Source organism: Puntigrus tetrazona, chromosome 18 (assembly GCF_018831695.1).
Source record: "Puntigrus tetrazona isolate hp1 chromosome 18, ASM1883169v1, whole genome shotgun sequence".
NCBI classification, from domain to species: Eukaryota; Metazoa; Chordata; class Actinopteri; order Cypriniformes; family Cyprinidae; genus Puntigrus; species Puntigrus tetrazona.
Window position 1 is genome coordinate 25,028,965 of NC_056716.1, and position 22,122 is coordinate 25,051,086.

The 22,122-nt window shown below is 41.4% G+C and overlaps 1 long non-coding RNA gene across 2 annotated transcripts; it reads left to right on the plus strand.

Annotated features, from left to right (window-relative positions):
* The first annotated feature begins 5,153 nt into the window (after window positions 1–5,153).
* On the plus strand, window positions 5,154–20,641 carry LOC122362644. Of its 2 annotated transcripts, none has more exons than XR_006253142.1 (4): window positions 5,154–5,724; window positions 5,946–6,065; window positions 6,273–6,454; window positions 20,248–20,641. It is a non-coding gene; the product is annotated as an uncharacterized LOC122362644 (long non-coding RNA). The 2 variants fall into 2 exon arrangements; XR_006253141.1 differs by lacking the exon at window positions 20,248–20,641 and adding an exon at window positions 10,391–13,220.
* The last annotated feature ends 1,481 nt before the right edge of the window (window positions 20,642–22,122 follow it).

Genomic DNA, 22,122 nt, shown 5'->3' on the forward strand with positions numbered 1-22,122 from the left:
TGAGTTTCACAGAAAAACCTGAGTGCTTTATATACTTTACAGGGGGTGGGAAGGGGCGGGAGTTGTCTTGAGTGATAGCAGCCACATCCCTGTTCAAAACTAGCCAACAACTTTACGTGCCCTGTCTTAAAAGGATGGAATATAACCCCTGAGAGAAATCATTACTTCAGCATTCCTGTGATATTGTTTTTAATTAGATGACACCATTTGTTTTGGTTCCGAATTATTTTCATATCTCCTGCTTGTCTGTATTCACAGGGTCAGACTTGGGGAGGTTTTGAATTGTAGATGGACAGACAGAATCGTAGATGGAAAGATTCATTTACCAGACAAATATGCTTCAGAATCAGCCTTGTAAACATCTGATGATTAACTTCCTGCAAAGCATCTGGAATGCACATCTAATTGGTGATCCAGTTTATTTCAAATGATGTGACTGGGAGATGTTGTCCTTGGGATAATGACTCCATACAAGCCCTCACACATTCCAGCCACCTACACATTTTGTTAACAAGTTAGGAATGTGGAATTAATGATTTCTATATCGAGTACAGCTAATATGACACCAGGTGCTTTGCCAAAATAATTTGTGAATGGAACATGCCCAAATTTGTAACTGAAGAGAGAGAGAAAATGTAGATTATAATTATTCCTGCTCAAACATTTTGCTCACTCCAAAAAATGTGATTTGATTCTTCTCTCTTTGGATTGCTATATTTTCCTTCCATGGATAAATAAATAAATTGCATTCAATATATACATTTTATATGCTGTACCATTCGAAATTGTTTGATGTTTACCAAAAATACAGTAAAATAAGAATAGTGTAAAATACTGTTAAAATTGTAAATAACTATTTTAATATATTTCATGTGTAATTTATTACTTTGATGGCGAGCATTATTTCTCCATCTTTAGTGTCACATGGTCCTACAAAAATCACTCTAATATATTTGCCCAAGAAATACCACTTGATAATACTGATAATACTTAGTATTATCAATGTTAAAATCAGTTGTGCTGCTTAATATATAAGGAAAACATTGATAGAAAGATAAAAATAAATATTTTGTGACATTATAAATGTCCTTGCAGGGAAGAAAAAAAAAAATTATATACCCAATATAAAATAAATAAATAATACAAAGGTCTGGGTGCTTTTTTTGTTTTTTGGTTGTGTCTGGTTTTTAAAAGCCCCATTTCAGCTCATTAGACACAGTAGAATTGTAAATAGGCTGCGTGACTATGGTAACATTATGTTAAGTGTCTCATAAGGTTGCTGGAAATGTTTCCACCAAGTGAAGACATGCACAGGAAAGACAACTCTACTCCTACCAGTTTCCATTAAGTTCAAACAACACCCAATTCTATATTTAAGCCAGAGCAAAGCCTCTCCCTCTCGACTTTTTATCTGTACCAAGTAGAAGCACAGTGTCATTTTTTTTTAAAAGGTACAGAGTGTTCTGAAACGATAAAGAGCAATCTGCTGTGCTCTCGCTGAGATGTTTCTGGTGTCTTCCGCAGTCTTACAGTCTTGGTGTAAGTGACAAACTGATGGTCTGAATCCATTTGTGGGTTTCTATCGTGCTGCACGAAACTACAGCGGAAGTAGTGAGGAACTGATGTGTTGTGATTAAGAATTAAAAATAATACCGCCTCATGAAGAAAGCTAGAATAAACCAGAATTGGATTCTAACAGCATCAGAGTATTACGTCCATAGTGAACTTTTTTAGGGGTCACATGTTTTAATGTAAGCATGACATCTCAGCTGTGATGTATTTCCTTTTTTCAGTAATAGAGTGATTACATTTATGTTATCCCCCTCTCTCTCTGTGTACATTACCAGCTGTTAAATGTGGTTGAAGCAGGTTGAAACCAGACTTTGGTTATATCAGTGAGACTCCAAAAAAATTGAGGGTGTATTCCAAGCAGATGGGGCAAGTCCCCTAGAGGCCTTGTTATTGCAACATCATCAAGTCAATGGATACAGACAGCCACAAATTATTTTAAGCCTCAGGAAGAGAATCTCCTCCATGAAAATGACACATCTCATCACATCCCCATGTCATGACATACATGCTCTCCTGTTTACACTTGCCAAGTAATGCATCGCGAAACCACCGTGACATTTTATGCAAAATCCGTTCTGTTCTCAGCAAGTTATCCGCTCTGAACTTTCTTTATTACTATTCGGTGTCCAGTATATATTGTATTATGTAAGTGTTTTGATGTAATGACATTCTAGGGCAGCACATGTTATTAATTTGTTAATAATCTGCGCATCAAAATTAATATTACTCCTCACAGGCTGATTTTATAACCAGCCCCTGGTGGAGATCCAGTGGATTTGATTCAAAACAAGTGGGTCGTATCTTTTTTTACTATCAGTCTTTGCATGGTGTGAACTCTGTTTTCGTGCTCAAAGAGAAATCACTAACAGATTTAGGAGTGTGGTTATTTCAACTCTGTTTCGTGGAAGCGTTTATGTGGCCTGCCGGTTACCAGTAGGTCTGTTTAATTTTTGAGATTTTTTTTTTCTTCTCCGAGAAAATTACATGAGATAACAATACTTGTTTTTAAACGATACATTTATTTATCTTAACCAGTTGGTTGTTCTCTGGAACCAAGCCTTTGTTTTGCTTTTGAGGTATATGTATATTCCAAAAAAAAAAAAAAAAGAGACAAAATATTACAGATTAAGAAAAGTATTCAATAGGGCACTGCAGTGATGGCTTATTATAAATATCATAATTTAGATTTTTTTTTTGTTTTAACCACTCATCGGTTTGAACAGTTGTGGGAGATTGTAGACTCGGAAGTAAACACCGGCTGCTATGATTGGATAACATTTGTGTGTGTTTGACCGATGACCGATGATGTGTTTTGACCTTCACCAATGGACGCTCCAGTGATTTAGGTTTAAAAATATATAAATACTTATAAAACAAACTGTAATAGCATATAATAGGAGCAAGTTCTTACTAACACGTTCTGTCACTGTGCATACACTGTCGGTATTACCTGCTTTGTTAATCTTACTCGTACAAATATAACCATTTTATGTGTATTTACACATAAAATGTGACATTTAAGACGCACGCTAACCTGAATGGAACTCTGTTTTAGCTGGTGTTTAAATATTTTAGACTTCACATTGTCAAGGACGCATAGTGTACTAAACAAAAAAACTGAATGTTTTGATATTCATAAATGACTGGCAGCAAAAAGTCCCACGCTTTCTTGGGAAAACTAACTTTTTCGAAATGTATATCTTTAAAACAACAGGCTAACAGGAACTGCGGATGACTCAAACCCTTTGTTTCAGTTACGATCATTAAAAGGTGTTTCAGGTAATTAACTGGCAGCTTTCTGGGAAGCATCACCTGAAAGAGAGGTGAAAAGACTTTTCGAGTAATTAATTTCTTAACGCAAGCTGTTCTGTAAACTATGCGAACTATAAAGTCTATAAATGTTACAGTAATTATTTCGTTTTGGCTGTTTTTGCACTTAATAATGCTTGTCTATTCTCTGTTTTGTGTTTGAGTCACATCATCACTTCAGTTCGAAGGCATTTTTGCTCTCTGGAACCACTTACATGTAATCTTCCGTGGCATTTTTCTAGCTATTATTGTCTGGATTTTTATTACTCACAGTTGCTGGTATTGCACAGTTTTGATTGGTCAGTCATTGCGCCTAATCTGATTGTAAAGACGCTGTGGATCACTTATGTGAATGTGAAGTGAAGTATTAGTCTTTAAGAGTAAATACCTAAAGTAATGATTCTTGGAAATGTAAACATGGTCAACCATCCGCCGTCGTCAAAATCATTTTCTGCTGTGCTGGTGCTCAAGTTCTGTCATGCATAGCTGTCTTAGCGCTCATCCGGTGCTATTTGTGACATTATATCTTTGTCATGCAGTTTGTAATCATGCATTTTGTCTTTTTTTTACAAGGATGGACGTTTATGTAACACAGGATGCGGTAATAAATTATCAATGCAAAAATAACATAGTTTTCTTAGGTTGAGATGGTTGAAACCATAAAGAGAACTGTATAGGTATAATGCCCTTTTGTTGTTGGTGGTGGTGGTGGTTTGCTTGAATCGAGCCTGCACAATTCAAATGATTTGAAATGACAAGTAAATATTTTCACTGTTTCGTTGCTTTTTATATGTCAGCATTCTCTTGTTCCAGAGGTCCACCTTTTAGTGCTTAGCGGGTTAATAATTGTCAGAGAAATGCCTGTAATGTATGCCGACAGAGTTGTGCAGCGGAATTACCAGCATGGAAAACTATACACTGTAAATCAACGTACTGTGTCCTGAAATAATGAGGACACTTTTTGAAAAAAAAGGGACCTATTCTTTTTTATGAAAAGTACATTCAGGAGTGGGTTCTTCTGCCTTCAGCCATTAGATAGAGTACCCTTGTGCCCACCAACAACACCATGGTGACCACATAGCAATAACCTAGCAGTCAAGTCAAACTCAGTTTATGGAGTTGATGGTGTACTGTGAAGTCTTACGAAGTCTCACTCAACCTGCTCAGGGTGTGTTTATTAAAACACTTGCCGTTAACCAGCATGTCATGTGACCTGCCCTCAAAGTACAATAAAATATTTTCCACTGCAGTTTTAAAAACTGACTAAATGATTAGATGAGTGATGACACATGCTCCTCTTTATGTAATCGTAATATTGTGGCCAGACTATGTATTAGTAATCAGGACACAGCAATTCAGAGATTTTTCCTTGGCTATGAGCAGCGCACAGACTAATTTTGCTTTTGGGACTTCTTGTTAGTTATGTCGAGTTTAGTTCTTTAGTTCTTGGCTTGTTATTTTCTTTGTGGTGATATTAGTAGATGTCTATGTGTTGCACTATATAACCCTTGATTTTGCTTATGTAATCTTTATTATAAGCAATCTTTAGACATGAATTCAATGAAACTGTTCTTGTTTGTCTTATAGAACAGGAATTTTCAGCCTGTTTCATGGAGGTCCATCGTAAGGTTTGCAACACATGCTAATTGTATCTTATTACCATCAGTACACATTCAAGAGGAAGTTACAACAGGATTCTGTCAAAATCAGATATGTTTTTCATTTCATTTCATTTACTATTTTTTAAGATGAATGGTTAAATCTTGTAACAACGAGTGTTCAGGAAGTAATCGGAGACAGCATTCCTAATATTTAGGGTTGTTTTGGGGTTACTTGAACATTTTCCAAACTACACAACCATAAATGACCTCAGACTGACCACTAATACTAATGTTTTAATGTTACAAATTATTGTCAATTAATCAATGACATAACTTGTGAATGGCACCTCATCAAAAAAGGATGGCACGTGTTCTAAGCACAAAAGTCTGAATAGATTCGCTGATGTTACACATGATGGGATTCCAGTTATCTGTGTTTTTGCTTGTAGTTTAAACTTCCTGAGAACATAGAAGGACTGCACACACGCATGTATAATGTTTAAACAAGTGTTACACGTTCCCTGGAGCTACACCCGCTTCGTCAGGCGTTCAATCAAATATAGTGACATTGCATTATGTGTGCTGGATCTTGAAGGGAATTATTAACCCAAAAAAATCAAAGTTAGCTAAAAAAATAAATCAAATTAGCCAGCCTCGGGCCATTAAAGATCTGATCTGAACTGATTTGTAGAAATGTATCATTACATCACTTGCTCACAAATGGATCCACTGCAGTGAATGGGTGAGTTCGATCAGATGAAAAAAAACATGATATTCTACTTCCAGGTAACGTTCAAGTCTTCTATCCATAATATTGCCTTCTACAGTGAAAAAGTCATCAGGAGTCAGGAGAGAAATATGCACATTTGCTTCTTACAGACTTGAAACTTCAAAAGATGTTAATCGAAGAGCTGGAGTTTTGTAGATTACTTGATTATTGTGATGTTTTTATCGGCTTTTTAGACATTCTGACGGCACCCATTCACTTCAGAGGATGCATAGCGAGCCAGCGATTTAAGCTACATCTCTCCAAATCTGATCTGATGAAGAAACAAACTCATCTACGTCTCGGATAAACTGAGGGTGAGTACATTTTCATTTGAACAATTTCAGCAACCTGTTAAGAATGCAACGTCATCCTTGCATGATTACTTAGCTCAGGTAAAGTTTTAATTGCAGCAAATTCAGTAAACAAAATTATAATCGGAATGCAAAAAATTCTGCCATTTCTGATCAGCCATAGAAATCTACGTTCATACATTCCTAACTTCTGACCATGAAACGAATTAGACCCCACAGAGAACACCTGAACATCCATCTGCAAAGGGGCCGCGCTGGACATGCCGCACGGTCCAGGGACAGCTTCATCAGAGCTTCTCACAGAACAGATGGAGAAGTTTGGAGAAGAAAACCTTTGCTCCAATCTGTTGCCCCTGTCAATCCAATACTGGGCTGATCAGATAATACAACAGGTTAGCTTTTATCTGTTTACCTCTCATCTTATGAATTTATGATTACACATGCATCTGTCCATAAATTGTTGGATTAAAATGTGTGTGGGCTCCTGCCAATAGATTCTTGTTTGTTGAAAACATAAATGATTGATGCTTCGCTTGGCCTGAGTTAGGCACCAGGGGGTGGTTTCAAACTCCGCAAAGATGAGACGGGTTTGTGCATATGAATTATTTTTAGCACTTACTTCATAATCTGCTTCGTGTTAACTGTCCCCTTACTATTCATTCTTAATCTGTGACCGCATTCTCTGTTCACATCTTGATTTAATCCAATTCTGCCCTTTATTTATGATCCGTGACTGAATTCGCTCCTCCAGATGAATTTTGACTCAGCACTTCAGAATTTCTGCGTGTTTATTTAGCGCACGTAAACCACGGTCACTCTGGGATTAGGTTTGTTTTTTAGTGTCAAAAGGCCAGGCTGTTTACTTGTCTGCAAAATAAGAATTTTTACATGTTAGAAATATTCAGAACAGGTTTTTTAAATTACACCCTTTTTCTTTTCATCTTTTGGCGTAACTAGATTTGTACACAAACTGCATTAAAGAATAGTCAAATGAAGCTTGATGTTGTGCAAACATTAGATCATGTTTCATTGCTGGAAAGCTTCACCGTATATAAAACAAATGATCACAGCTGCAAAGGGAGTTTTCAGTTTTTATTAGGAAATTTCATTTACGTTTTTTTTTTACCTGTCCAGAATTCACTTAATTAGCACTATAATCCTCAAACAAATTTAAAAAAATAAATAAATATAATTCTGTATATGACAAATAATTCTGTATATGACAAATAAAAATTGCCATCTTTATGTAATTTCAAAAAGCCATAGTTCAAGTTGCTTTATTGGCATGACATTTGTTACAGTATTGCCATACAGAATAAAATTCATATATAAATATATACAGGTATAACTATTTTTTTCTATGAAACACAAGAGAAAATAAATTTTAAAAAACTTCTTATATTGCCAAAAAAATAAAATCTCAAAGCCACAGAAAGTGACAGAATATTAATTTTTCATTGGAATACCCTTGCTTTAAAAAGATTTAAAAGCATTTGATGTTAAAGCATCAAAAGTGTTAAAAGTGTTTTTGAGACAGCATGTATACACTATGTAATATAATATATCATGCATACAGCATGTATTATAAACTCATATTGTAACACTCATACTATATTGTGCAAAACACTTGCACCATTGTATAAAATATTGATATTTAATTAGAAAGCATTTGAGGTTCTCCCATCATCCATCGTTGATTTCGACTGCCTTTGAAACCCCAACTCTCCCCAAGTTTATAGAGTCAGGTGGGGTCATCTTGTAATTAAAAAGCTGCATTGCACATGTACGTTTGAAATGCAAAACACGTGCTTAGTGGCTATTTTTCAGTCATTACACTAATATGCTATGATTGCTTTGAAATGCAACGTAGCTGTAGATGCATCTTGTTTATCCCCCAGATATGATTTGGCTGCAATGAGACAGCAGATACTGTTAGAACATGTGTGTCCAATCAGAATTACCTCGTGCGCATGGAATGTGTGGCATTTATAGTGACTCTGGTGTCAGAAGTCAAATGAATGGCAAGCTGCAGCACAGAATGAATTTAACTCTTAAAGGGCTCTTTTTACAGATGCGTATAGTTTGATGCACGCATTTTGTTAACTTAATGGACAGCACTGGCAATAAAGTGAGTAATGTGATTACAAAAAACATTAGTTTAAACTCATTTTCTTATATATTACATATATTTAGGTTACAGTTACAGTGCAATGGAATTTAATTGGAGCGTTTTTTTAATGGTCAGTTTAGTGAATGTTCAGTTTTTAAACACCATAACCCTATGACTTTATAGTTCTAATAATCAACTATGAATTAACTACTAGTATTTCGTTAACTATAAATAAGAATATAAATATGAATGTTTGCTTGTTTATAGCTTTTTTCATAAAAGCAGCACGTTGACCGTGATTTCTTTCCGTGCTGAAAATCTTTGTTGACTTAACACTTTGTACTGTTTTGTTGCTGTGAATACAATACATCCATCAGTGTGGTTGGCGGTTGATCTGCAGAGCATAAGTGAGAGCAGCCTATAGCCTGCAGCAGCGAGACTGTTTCCTTATGAGTTCCTTGTGGATGAAGGGGGGTCTGCAGGCTCGTGCCATTTTCTGACACTGTGCCAGAGATAAGCACTGCTTATTGGAGTCAGAGCAGAGAGACGCGGGACCTCTTAACTGCTTCAGCCCCACTGGCTCCAGCCAAGCAAATTGTGACTATACGCTGTCGCTACATCATCGATGAAGCATCTGTGCACTTTTTGGAATTAAATGGGGCTATAAAAATCATTCAGATGTGCACAACTTTCTGAGTTCCGAGTATATGTTTGCTAGGAATAATGCGTGGGTGCCCTGCCAAACACTGCTATGACTTTTCTGTTAGTGTTTACTGAACTTGTGGGACACAAAAGTTGTTTTGCAAGGATTTCAAAAGTTCCATAAAAGTGTCTAAACAATGTCTCGCAGGGTATGGACAAAAACACGAACTTTTCTTTTCTTTAAACACGAAAAATTTAAAACAACTTGAGTGTGAGTAGATACTGACTGAATTTAAAGCTATTTTTATTTTCATTGTTAGTTTGATGCCCTTAGTTTAGAAAAGGTAATATATTTAAAAAACATTTATTACTTACTAAATACAGTTTAAATCTAATAACATACTCAAGACTTGCTGATATAACAATTACGATTAAAGTTTATATAAATCCTCTCTTGTGCACAATTTGCATTTCTTGTGTGTTTTAATAATATTTATTATAAGTACAAAATTAGTTACCAGTACCAAAATTACCAGTTAATATACTAAAAGTAAAATTGCAGGGTATTTTATTAAGTACATAAATGTGTAAATATATTTGTAGCATATACATACAATGAAACTGATGTATTTCAAATACATTTTAGTATATATATTTTTCACTAAAAAGAAACAAATAAAAAAAAGCTACTCTGAATTAAAATTTGAAATTATTAATTAGAAAAGCTAAAATTGTGATTTCTTGTAATAATAAATACATATGTACATACATAGATAAAAATCTTATCCAAAAAAATCATGTTTTATTAAGTTTACAGCTTATATACATAATGCCCAATAATACTAAAGTGCTGTATGATTTGCTCAAGTTTACAGCTTTATACAAATGATTTTTTCAAACATATTAATAAATAATAAATAATAAATTATTTACGAAATAATAAATTCGGAAATTTACATTGACAAAGATAAATAAATGCAATAAAGGGTGTTGAAAAAAGACAACAAATGAATAATTCATCTCTCTCATTGTGCATTAATGAATATAAATAAATTAATAAATACCTAAATTAATAAATAACCTGTGACTAATAAAAATAATTAATCAATGCCAATTATTGTAAATCAATACTATAAAAGTGTGTTTTGTGTAGACCTCCTTATTTGAACTGAACTGATAGTCATATCATATTTTTTTGTGTTTATATGAATTCTAATACCTTGAGCAAACCGGGTGTGATCGAAGCATATAATTTGCATGGGCTCCCATTTAGTTTCCATGGTTACACCCTAACACATGCACAGACAAACAGTGTCGGGAACGCAAGCTGTAACCGTAACACCTGCACACCCTAATCCCAAAACTGGAGTCATCTGTATTTGTACGTATCAGGTTACCCGTGTTTTCTAGATCTGGGCTGCAACATAATACAAATATCCGTGTGTCCTCGATGTAACAACAGCAACAATACAAACACCCTGACAAACAAAATCAGCACTAACAACTGGCTCATCTGCTGATGAATCACAATGTTAACGGGATAAATATACTAACAGCTGTACTCATTATTTTATAGAGCTCAACTAGAAAATGAGGATACAGCTGTGAACGACAACAGACAGACGTGGGACAGTTGAAACATCTGACACCCCAATAGGATACCCTCTCTGGTTTGAATTAGACCTTCATTCCACGGGGTCCAAAGGGTATCGTAAAAAGACAGTTTATTTTTTGCCAGAAATATAGTCCGGAGAATGTTATCTGTCTGTTGAGCTGTCTCTGGAAGCGTCATATTGTAGTAATGATTAAAAGCACTGTCATTTTTACGGTTACGCGGCTGGATTTTGAGTAAATATGTAGGAAGAGCTTAGCGGGATCTCAGGTGGTTGATTTTCCTTGAGGCCTCTGGTGTATTTTGAAATGTTTTTAATGATGAGTCAAAAGCCATGTGAGTTAAAGTGATAAATCGTGTATATTTCGCATCTAAGGGTTGTGACTCTTCTCATTTGGTATTTGAAAAGACATTCAGGTATTGCAAAAGAGTATCAGTCACATGATGCTTTTGAACCGCACACGACAGACCGGTTTAGAGCCGTCTGTGTAAAAGTAGCGGATTTATGAAGATGCGGGAGGGATATGAGTGGAAAAAGGTAAATGTTATGTTAGCGAGGGTGCCAATCATGTGCCATGTTTAGTAAGATGGAGCGGTTGTCATCCTTCTAATGTTTGTTAAACATTCTCCGAGCCAGATCATTTAATTCACAACAGTCCTCTGTAATCGCAAAAATAATTACTTCACCCCCCACAGCCTACGAGATAATTGCATTTGATTTACGTTCGCTTTAAATGGAATATGAAAAACAAAATCGGAATCTAAGAACAACCGCTGTGCCTGAATATTTTTAGTGTGTGTGTGTGTGTGTGTGTTTCAATTGGAATGTAAATGTTTGATAGAACGGGGCTAATATGGGGACAACAAATGAGCATTTTCTACTTTTTTCTTATTCTTGCATTTTATCTCTATCACAGCGGGTCAAAAAATAGACCGGGAAATACACAGTTGACAGGTTTGGAATAAAAGACATACATTTAAGATTCAACACTATTTTTAAGCGTGCATTTTACAAAAGCACAAGATGCTCTTTGGATCGTTTTTAAAGTGTGCTGGAGAACATTGTCAGGACCGCTGTAAGCAAAGCAAACTGAGTACACATTAAAAAATAAGACTGAATTTAATTGATTGATTAAATTAAACTCAATTTTATACTCATTATGGCTGCATTTCTTGATCAAAAATACAGAAAAAATTGTAATATTGTAAAATGTTATTACAATTTAAAATGCTATTTTCAGGAGGTCATTATTCCAGTGTCATATTATCCTGCAGAAATAATTTTATGCTAAATTGGTGCTCAAGAAACATTACTTATCATTATCAATGCTTATTTCGGTGGAAACCATGATTTTTTTTCCTCGGTTAGTCAAAATGAATGAAACACAATAGAATGAGTAGAAAGATCTTTGTCTTAAAATATATGTATCTGCTAGTTGCCATGAGATTAACATCATTATATTGTCAAGAGTTTCTGCCCTGAGACCTGTCAGATTCAAACGTGCTTCAACAAGAATAGCAATGATGTCAGCTCCGATGATTCAAAGATGCTGTTTTGGTTTGAATGAACGATCTGTGCCAAATGCTTTAGCATGATGCACCATTATGACAAGAATCTTGAAAGCAATTAAAGAAAAGTAGCAAGTACAGATACATTTTTGGTGGCTTTTTACATTCAATAGTTCATACAGGGCAGGCCATCCACTTGCTTTGCCTCTGACCCCGGCAGATATTTCCCCAAATCAGTCCAAGCTTCATTGCAACATGGAAAATAAAAGAATAAATCACATTGCCAAACTCTTTGAACCTGTGAGGCCGCAGACACATTTTTCCTATTTAGAGCCTCTCTCGAAGTCTCTCTGCATCCACGGCACAGCATCCATTCCAAGAGTGTGCACACGCCAGTGTTGCGTGTTGACTGCGAGAACTGCGCTCTGTTGTGTTCCTTGCTATTTCCTCCCATCAGACCACAGGCTTTTTTTTTTCCCTCATTTGATTAATGCTGAGTTAATGACCCCCCATAGACCAGAGGACCAGGCAAAAAATGTTAAGCATCTTAAACCGTTGCAGCTTGTTTGCTCAAACTGTTTATGGGGCACAAGGACATGCTATAAACATAGAGTAAAGAGCAAGCAATGGAAACGGTTTTGTGCGCTGTGGAATGTAGCAAACTCTTTCGCTTTGTTTTAGAAGAGTTGTTTCATATGTAGCTGAATTACCGTTTGGCACCCCAGGATGATTTGGATGCAATGGATGCGTTTTTTTTTGTTTTTGCTGATACTCTGAACACTAGAATTGAATCAAATTGAATTGAACACTTGTTGGAGGAGTCTATTGTAATTTATCACATTTTCATTTAAACGTATAATACTGTGTGTATCTGATTATACTGAGTGTGTGAGTTGATCGAGATATGTTCTAAGCATACACAATATAAAATCAAGCCAATTCTCTGAAATATAGGAAAACGTTTGGTAAGATATGTATGTGGCTAAGCTGTCACATCCACCACAAATAAATCTTTTTTTTTTAAATATTGAATCACATTTTGGTGAACTGGCAGTAGCCTATATAAAACCTCATAAATTACTTGGCTAATCATTAGGCATGAATTTTTAAATAGTGCAGTTTTAAAGTATAGTGTAGGCTTCAGTGTAGGACTGTAAAATCAATTCATATATATTTATACTACACTAACACAAACCTTTATGAAAATTAACAAATTATGTTTCAGTTTGTTGGACTGCTTTTAAATATTCTTAATATTAAAATGTTTTCTGCTTGGTCATGTAAATCTGAATAATATGCATCAAAATATGACTTTGGATATTAATAAAAAAATGATACATTTTACATTAATAAATATCTCAGTTATTTATCCTTTTTATTTATTTTCTATTTTACTTTGATTTTGAAGCCTTGGTGTAAGTCATAAGTTGGATGGAAACACTTGGATCTTGTATTTCGATGGCCGTATATAATTTATATACGTATATATTAAATTTTGACCTCATTGATACAGCTTACTGTTGCCCTATACAGAATCTGGATAAAACTCTGCATAGATAAAGGTGAGTCATAGTTATGTTATGATCAACCCAAACCACTTCAAGGGAGACATCTTTATAATGACAATATGTGTCAAGTGTTTAATTCTGTGTCTAAGATACTGTACAAACATGCCCTTATAATTGAACTCTGGTTCTTAAGGACTCGCTGAAGATGGCACGTACACTGGGTCGTGCTGAAAGACAACCTTATGGTTGAGGTTGTAAGGATGTGTTTGATCATGTCTGACTGAATGCTGACTTTTTAAGTGTGTGTGTGTGTGTGTGTGGTAAGGGGGAGCAAAAAAAAAATCAAACTGAAAGTTCACATTTAAAAAGAAACATATGTTTTTGAACCTAAGGCATTGTTCTGTATTTCAAATTAAGTGAAATGATGTTTAGCTATAAACAAATTTGCACTGATAATTAACGCGGCTGGCTTCTCGTTTCCTAATCACGCAATTATCCAACCAGAGCAAGAGAAGCCTACTATAAATTCGCACAAGCTTCTTACCTCGATATCTCGTTTCCGAGCATGGTATCCAGCATGTCCGAACAAGACCAATCGCCAGAAACCTACGAAATCGAGGACACCGAGCCCTCCACGACTGCTGAGCAAGCACGCTAACGCCCGCCGGAACTTCAAGCGGCGCGGCTTCGCCCAGAGGCAGAAAACTAACGCGAGTGACTATCCTTTCGCCAACGCGATTAAGATCACGTTCGCCTCCACCTGCCAGACGTCCTCAAGCTTCCCCAGCTTCTCCCTACCGTGCAGCCTTTTCTTCCGCTCCATCCGCAACAAAATGGACAATTCCGGCTTTGCGTCAAGCACTCGCAAACGCGAACATTCCGTTCTCCCGCCGCGCTAACAAAGCCGAGCTTCTCTCGCTGTACTCGACTTATCAAACAGGCGCAGCTTCGCCAAACATTTCTCCTCCAGCCAAAAGAAAGGAAACAACTAGAAGAAGCCGTAATTCTCCCAGGGGAAGACCCGAGAAGTCAGCATCTGCACCCGTATTAAGCCTCCGCCCACCAGGAGGCGGCAGAAGGCTCCCAGCTACTGCTAGCAAAGCCCAGGACCCAAACACCAGCAGCTCTTCCTCCAGTTTCCAGCAAACAACCCACGCAGCAAGCACCACGGCTCCAGCCCCCACAAGCCATCAGCCTAGCCTGTACCCACTCTGTTCATTGGATCAGTTGAACCCACACCAACAGTACTCTGCCCAAGTCTCTCCCGACCATGCCTGGCAACCAGCCCCCCCCAATCCACTGTCCGTTATTTACCAGCCTCAAGTTTCTCCTATTCCTCCAGGACCTAACTCGTCCATTTCTGTTCCCACAGCCCAGCCAGCCATAGGTGCCAGCACAGGCACACAGATGCCTCCACTGGCGATCCCAGCCGTACCACCTCCTATTCCTCCTCCCCTCCCCTATTTTTCTGCTACCAGTCTGAACCCAGGTTCAAGACCCCCACCATCTTCACACACCTATTCTTCTTTACCTCCCTATCTTTTCCACTCTTTTCCCCTAGATCCCCTGCCATAGCACCGTGAGCTCCAACCCACCCCCACAAGTAGCTCCCATGAGTTACCCCCGCCAACTCTCCCATCGCCCACCACCCTTTCTCAGTATCCCTGCTAACCCTCTTCCTATCCCTCAAACCCTCTTCCTATGCCCCAGCCCACCCCGTCCCCAATTCCATCAAAGCACAGATCCTTGCAGAAATCCAGGATGCTGGCACCAGAAGCGGAACCCTATGCAACCCAGGTGCTTCTCTTTTCACAACTAATATCCCAGCGAACCATCCTTTAAGGTCCCTCCTCGAAGCCTCCTCGACTCAATCCTACAAGCAGTTTCTCACAGAACCCTGCAATCTTACCTGACCGCTTGGAAATGCTTTAAATCTTTCCAGGCAAGGTATAACCTCCAATTCCCTGATTTTTCCCTGCTATCCATCACTTCTTTCATCTCCTTTCTTAACACCTCAAAAAAAACCTGCAAGTCAGTTCTATTAAGGGCTACTTGAGTGGTATCCAGTTTTTCCATAAACTCATCCACGGCATCGCCTCACCTCAAATAACCAATGCTCAGACTTCACTTTTAATCAAGGGCATCCAAAGAAGGCATCCTCCCGATCCGACTCAAGGATGCCCATCACCTCAATTCTCTCAAAATGCATATCCACCCTCCGCAGAGAGCTACTCTTCTATCCATACTGCTCGCACTCGATGCAATGTTCATTCTGGCCTTTTTCGGTTTCCTCAGATGTTCAGAATTTACAGTCAACTCCAGATTCGACCCAAATATTCACCCCACTATTTCCGACCTATCTATCGTAGACCACGAAACCGTATCCTTTTCATCAAACAAAGTAAAACGGACCAGACCAAAAATGGGCATTTCATATATATTTTTAACCTCCAAACTCCTACTTTTCCCCTTCAAACACTTCTAGCTTTCCTCCAATACAGAAATCCCAAACTAAAACTCCACTCGACCCTCTGTTCACAGATGATTCCAACCACCCCGTATCTGATTCTGGTTCCAAAAGCACCTCAAATCAGTCCTATCTTACTCGGAATCCCATCAAAAATTTCTCCACACATTCCTTCAGAATAGGGGCAGCCACCACTGCAGCAGAGAAAGGTCTCTCCCAACAGCAAATCCAAACCCTCGGCCGCTGGTCTTCTAACGCATACAAAAGCTACATTCTGTTCAGACCAGTCACTCATCAAAAAGCCCTCCAGACCCTAACCAGTCCCAACAGAACTCCAAACCTACCACCCCGCAGGGGATCACCCAAGGCACGTCATCACTCCTTCTACAACGGCCAGCTCTCGCTGTATACGACCAAATACAAAATGCAGGAACATCGCACTCCACCGCCCTGGGACGGCTCCGCTATAAACAGCCATATTCAAAATCTGCCACCACAGTGGACATACCAAGCAGGAACATTGCACCCACCGCCCTGGTCAGCTCCGCTATAGACGTTCAGTATACAAAATCTGCCACAGGAGTGGCAATGCCAAGCAGGAGCATCGCATCCACCGCCGTGGACCGCTCCGCAGCAAACGACCATATACAAAATTCGCCACTGCAGTGGCCAGCTCAAGCAGGAGCATCGCACCCACCGCCATGGACCACTCCCCGCTATAGACGTTCGTATACAAAATCTGCCACAGGAGTGGCAATGCCAAGCAGGAGCATCGCATCCACCGCCGTGGACCGCTCCCGCAGCAAATGACCATATACAAAATTCGCCACTGCAGTGGCCAGCTCAAGCAGGAACATCGCACCCACCGCCATGGACCACTCCCGCCGTAGATGACCTATACAAACCTGCCACCGCGAGTGGCCAACACAAGCAGGAGCACTGCACCCACCGCCGTGGACCGCTCCGCCCGTAGATGACGGTATACAAACTTGCCACCGCGGTGGCCAACACAGGCTGGAGCATTGCACCCACTGGCCGTGGACCGCTCCGCTGTAGATCATGGTATACAAACCTGCCACCGCAGTGGCCAACACAGGCAGGAGCATTGCACCCACCGCCGTGGACCGCTGTACACAATAGCACACAAAACCTGCCACCACAGTGGCCAACACGAACAGGAGCATTGCACCCACCGCCGTGGACCGCTCCCGCTGTACACGTCAATATACAAACCCGCCACCGCGAGTGGCCAACACAGGCAGGAGCATTGCACCCACTGCCGTGGACTGCTCCGCTGTAGATGACGGTATACAAAACCTGCCACCGCAGTGGCCAACACAGGCAGGAGCATTGCACCCACCGCCGTGACCGCTCCCGCCGTAGATGACGGCATACAAAACCCGCCACCGCAGTGGCCAACACAGGCAGGAGCATTGCACCCACTGCTGTGGACCGCTCCGCCGTAGATGATGGTATACAAACCCGCCACCGCAGTGGCCAACACAGGCAGGAGCATTGCACCCACCGCCCGTGGACCGCTCCGCCCGTAGATGACGGTATACAAACTTGCCACCGCGGTGGCCAACGCAGGCAGGAGCATTGCACCCACCGCCGTGGTCCACTCCCGCCAGAGACGCACACTTGCACCCACTGCTTCAGCAGCAGACCGCAAAGCCGGAGCTCTGCACCCACCGCCGTGGGCAGCTCCGCCAGAGGCGGTCATTCAAAGCTGCTATTACAGTGGACTGCTCTAAGCGGAGCCCTGCACCCACCGCCGTGACCGCTCCGCTAGACGCACTTTTTCGCACTCCACTGCTTCTAGCAGCAGAAAAAGTCGGAGCTTTGCACCCACCGCCGTGGACAGCTCCGCCAGCGGTCGCTTGCTGCTATTACAGTGGACTGCTCTAAGCAGAGCTCTGCACCCACCGCCGTGGACCGCTTAGAGACGCACACTCGCACCCACTGCTTTTAGCAGCAGACCGCCAAAGCGAGACTTTGCACCCACCGCCGTGGACAGCTCCGCCAGCGGCGGTCGTTCACACATGCTGTTATTACAGTGGACTGCTCTGCCGCAGTACTGCACCCACCGCCGTGGACCACTCCCACTAGAGACGCTCACACGCACTCCACTGCCTTCAGCAGCAGACTGCAAGCAGGAGCATTGCACCCACCGCCCGTGGACCGCTCCGCTGTACATGACAACATACAAACCCGCCACCGCTGCGGCCAACACAGGCAGGAGCATTGCACCCACCGCGTGGAGATACGACAATATACAAACCCGCCACGCTGTGGCTAACAACACAGGTAGGAGCATTGCACCCACCGCCGTGGACGCTCCGCTGCTGCGACAATATGGTGGCCAACACAGGCAGGAGCATTGCACCCACCGCTGTGGACCGCTCCACTGTAAATGACATTATAAAACCTGCCACCGCAGTGAGCCAACACAGGCAGGAGCATTGCACCCACCGCTGTGGACCGCTCCCGCCGTAGATGATGGTATACAAAACCCGCCACCAGTGGCCAACACAGGCAGGAGCATTGCACCCACCGCCGTGGACGCTCCCGCCGTGATGATGGTACAAAACTTGCCACCGCAGTGGCCAACACAGGCAGGAGCATTCGTGGACCGCTCCCGCCAGAGACGCACACACGCACCCACTGCTTCTAGCAGCAGACCGCAAAGCCGGAGCTTTGCACCCACCGCCGTGGACAGCTCCCGCCAGCGACGGTCGTTCACACATGCTGCTATTACAGTGGACTGCTCTAAGCCGAACATTGCACCCACCGCCGTGGACCGCTCCGCTAGAGACGCTCACTCGCACCCACTGCTTCTAGCAGCAGACCGCAAAGTCGGAGCTTTGCACCCACCGCCGTGGACAGCTCCGCCAGCGACGGTCGTTCACACATGCTGCTATTACAGTGGACCGCTCTAAGCTGAGCATTGCACCCACCGCCGTGGACCGCTCCGCTAGAGGCGCTCACATTCGCACCCACTGCTTTAGCAGCAGACCGCAAAAGCCGGAGCTCTGCACCCACCGCCGTGGACAGCTCCCGCCAGAGACGGTCGTTCACACATGCTGCCATTACAGTGGACCGCTCTAAGCCGAGCACAGCACCCACCGCCGTGGACCGCTCCGCAAAAGCGCTCACATGCACCCACTGCTTTTAGCAGCAGACCGCAAAAAGCCGGAGCTCTGCACCCACCGCCGTGGACAGCTCCTGCCAGAGACGATCGTTCATATGCTGCTATTACAGTGGACCGCCAAGCCGGAGCCCTGCACCCACCGCCGTGGACCGCTCCTGTAAGAGACGCTCACTTGCACCCACTGCCTTTAGCAGCAGACCACAAAAAGCCGGAGCTTTGCACCCACCCGCCGTGGACAGCTCCCGCCGGAGACGGTCGTTCACACATGCTGCTAATACAGTGGACCGCTCTAGCGGAGTACTGCACCCACCGCCGTGGACCACTCCCGCTAGAGACGCTCACAACATTTTCATGCCCACTCTCCTACACCTACATAATATCATCCTAATACCATTCCAATTTCAACTAACATATCCATGCTCTTCCTCCTTTCTAGCTAAGCCAGTAGCTTTTTTGGGGCCGCTTACACGTGTTTTCGGCTGCTGTCTTAATTGGCTTTTGGGGGCACTCAGGGATCGGGTCGGACACGAGTCCTGTCCGCTCACGGACAAGAGGAAAAACTCTGGACTCGGTAGTCCACCTAGTTCGAGCCCTCTCCTGACAGCTCGCCAAACACGCTTACTTTTACCGTTACTATGATTAATTATCGTAAGTGCGAACTCGTGAAATGATGTTTAGCTATAAACAAATTTCGGAGGAGCACGCACTGATAATGCTAATGCTAACTTCTCGTTTCCTAATCACGCAATTATCCAACCAGAGCAAGAGAAGCCTACTATAAATTGCACAAGCTTCTTACCTCGATATCTGGAGCATCCCTCCACCACCCCAATCTCCATTCCTCCTAGTTCTACTATCCCCTCTCGGGGGGGCACTCAGGGATCGGGTCGGACACGAGTCCTGTCGCTTTCACGGACAAGAGGAAAAACTCTGGACTCGGTAGTCCACCTAGTTCGAGCCCTCTCCTGACAGCTCGCCAAACACGCTTACTTTTTACCGTTACTATGATTAATTATACGTAAGTGCGAACTCGTGAAATGAACTTTGTCTCTGCCTGCTGACCACTTGTCGCCACCAAGATCCGTTTCTGTTTTTTTCTCTCTCTAAGACCTCTGCTGGATTGACTCCTGTCGTCTTGTAAGGTAGCACATGTCATGTGTTTAACCGGTGCTGTTTGTCGCTGCAGGGCTGGATCTTTTCACTGTTTATTAGGGGCGACTGAGAGCGTGTTCTTAAGCCAAGTTTCATGGAAAACGCTGCCGCTCAGGGGCAAAGCATGAACAAAGAGTGAGAGAGGGCAGGTTAATTTGGAGATCAGTGAAAAGAGATGAACAGAGTGCGAGTCGGCTGGTGAGGAGGGGAGGAAGCACCTGCATGTGGGTGGCGATCGCTGCAGCTTCTGTGAAGAAGGGAGGAGGGAAGCAGCGAACAGCTGACGGGCTCAAGGTGAAGTTCAGAAAAAAGAAGTGCCCCTTCACCTGATATGAGTTTCCCACTGCCTATTTTTATTGAGACAACCCAGAAATAATTTCTCATACACATTTTCAGTCATTTATATTAGGCTTATGATAAATTTGTAGGTTATACACACTGTTCAGAAGTTGGGTCTCTGTAACTTTTATTTGAAATACAATCCTAACATTAAGGTGTTCTTGTTGAATAAAAATTTGCCTATTAATTTATGTACAAATAAATAAATAAATAAAAAACTAACCCCAAAAGTCTTACTGAGGCAAAATTTGTTTATGATATCAATTATATTGTTTTCAGTCAAATTTCTAATTTTCAGTCACTCCTTCTGCTGGTTACATTGTTACGCCAGTAGGTTGCAATTGGCTCCCAGTCTTTTTGAGTCATTGGGCCCTATCATAAAAGGAGATTTCTGAAAGGAGATGAGACTCTTGTTGGTTTATAGCACGCATTTCGATTGTTTTCTCGTCGTTAAAATAGCAAAAGGGGATTTAGACGCGCCCCGGGTGCACATGCGCCGTGCGTTTTAGACTAATAGAGCGCATTTGAATCATTTGCTTAAATAATTCGTTCACAAACCCTGATACGTTGAACCGATTCACTTCAAAAGAATCTAATCACAGATTCATTAAACAGCAGCGGTTTGTATTCCTCCGCGATGCACAACGGCTGATTCTGTGGTGGCTTCCTTTGGACCTACTCTCGTCGGCGGAGCAAAAATGTAAAAAGCGCTGGCAATGTTGTGTCTACAGCGTAAGTAAACCACTTTGAATGTCTTGTCTATTGGACTGTTGTATGTGTTTTTGCTCTGTGTATAGCGCATGGTTGTGATTACCTCAGAACAAGCGTAACTCTCTTGCTGTCTTCTTCGCTCGCACCTGTTAACCAGGTTTTTGTTTAATCGTTTAATTCCAACTTTGCTCATCGGCGAACTTAGTGCTGATATTTTTTTCTACACTTCCTCCATCCTGATTTCTAGAATTGTTGTTCAGTTCGAAGGCAGTTAACTGCGATCCGATTTGACCTCGTTGTAGAAGCGGAGCAGGTGTTTTAACGTGCAAGCTAAGATTCTTGCCCTAGTGAAATATAATGACCCCTTAAAGACTAAATGCGCTCTACTCCTCTCGACTGCCTTTCTTTCCGTGTCACAATTCATACAATTCATCCTCCCAGACTCTGTTTTCTGCCCCCAGCAAACCAAACCACAACAGAGAATCCCAACTCTCTTTTACAAGCATCCAAATTACCAGGAATAAAAGTAAATGTTGGGCAGGAATGCAGGGCTTTCGTTCGGTTTGCATTGTTGTTTTCAGCATTGCACATTGAAATGTTTATCCACTTCGCACAGAAACGTGGACTTGGCCATGTTTTTCCAATATATTTTGACTATGTGTGAGTCACAAAGACACTTACTACACTTTCTGAATAAAAGATACTGGATATAGATGCAAGACTAACACAGAATTTGGAAATACTAAATCAATTATCAGCTCATCCCTCATCATCCTATTCTGTCGTAAGGATGTTTTGCATTCTCTTCATATTAATCACGTTCTGAACTTCAACCCTCTCTCATATAATTACACTTCTA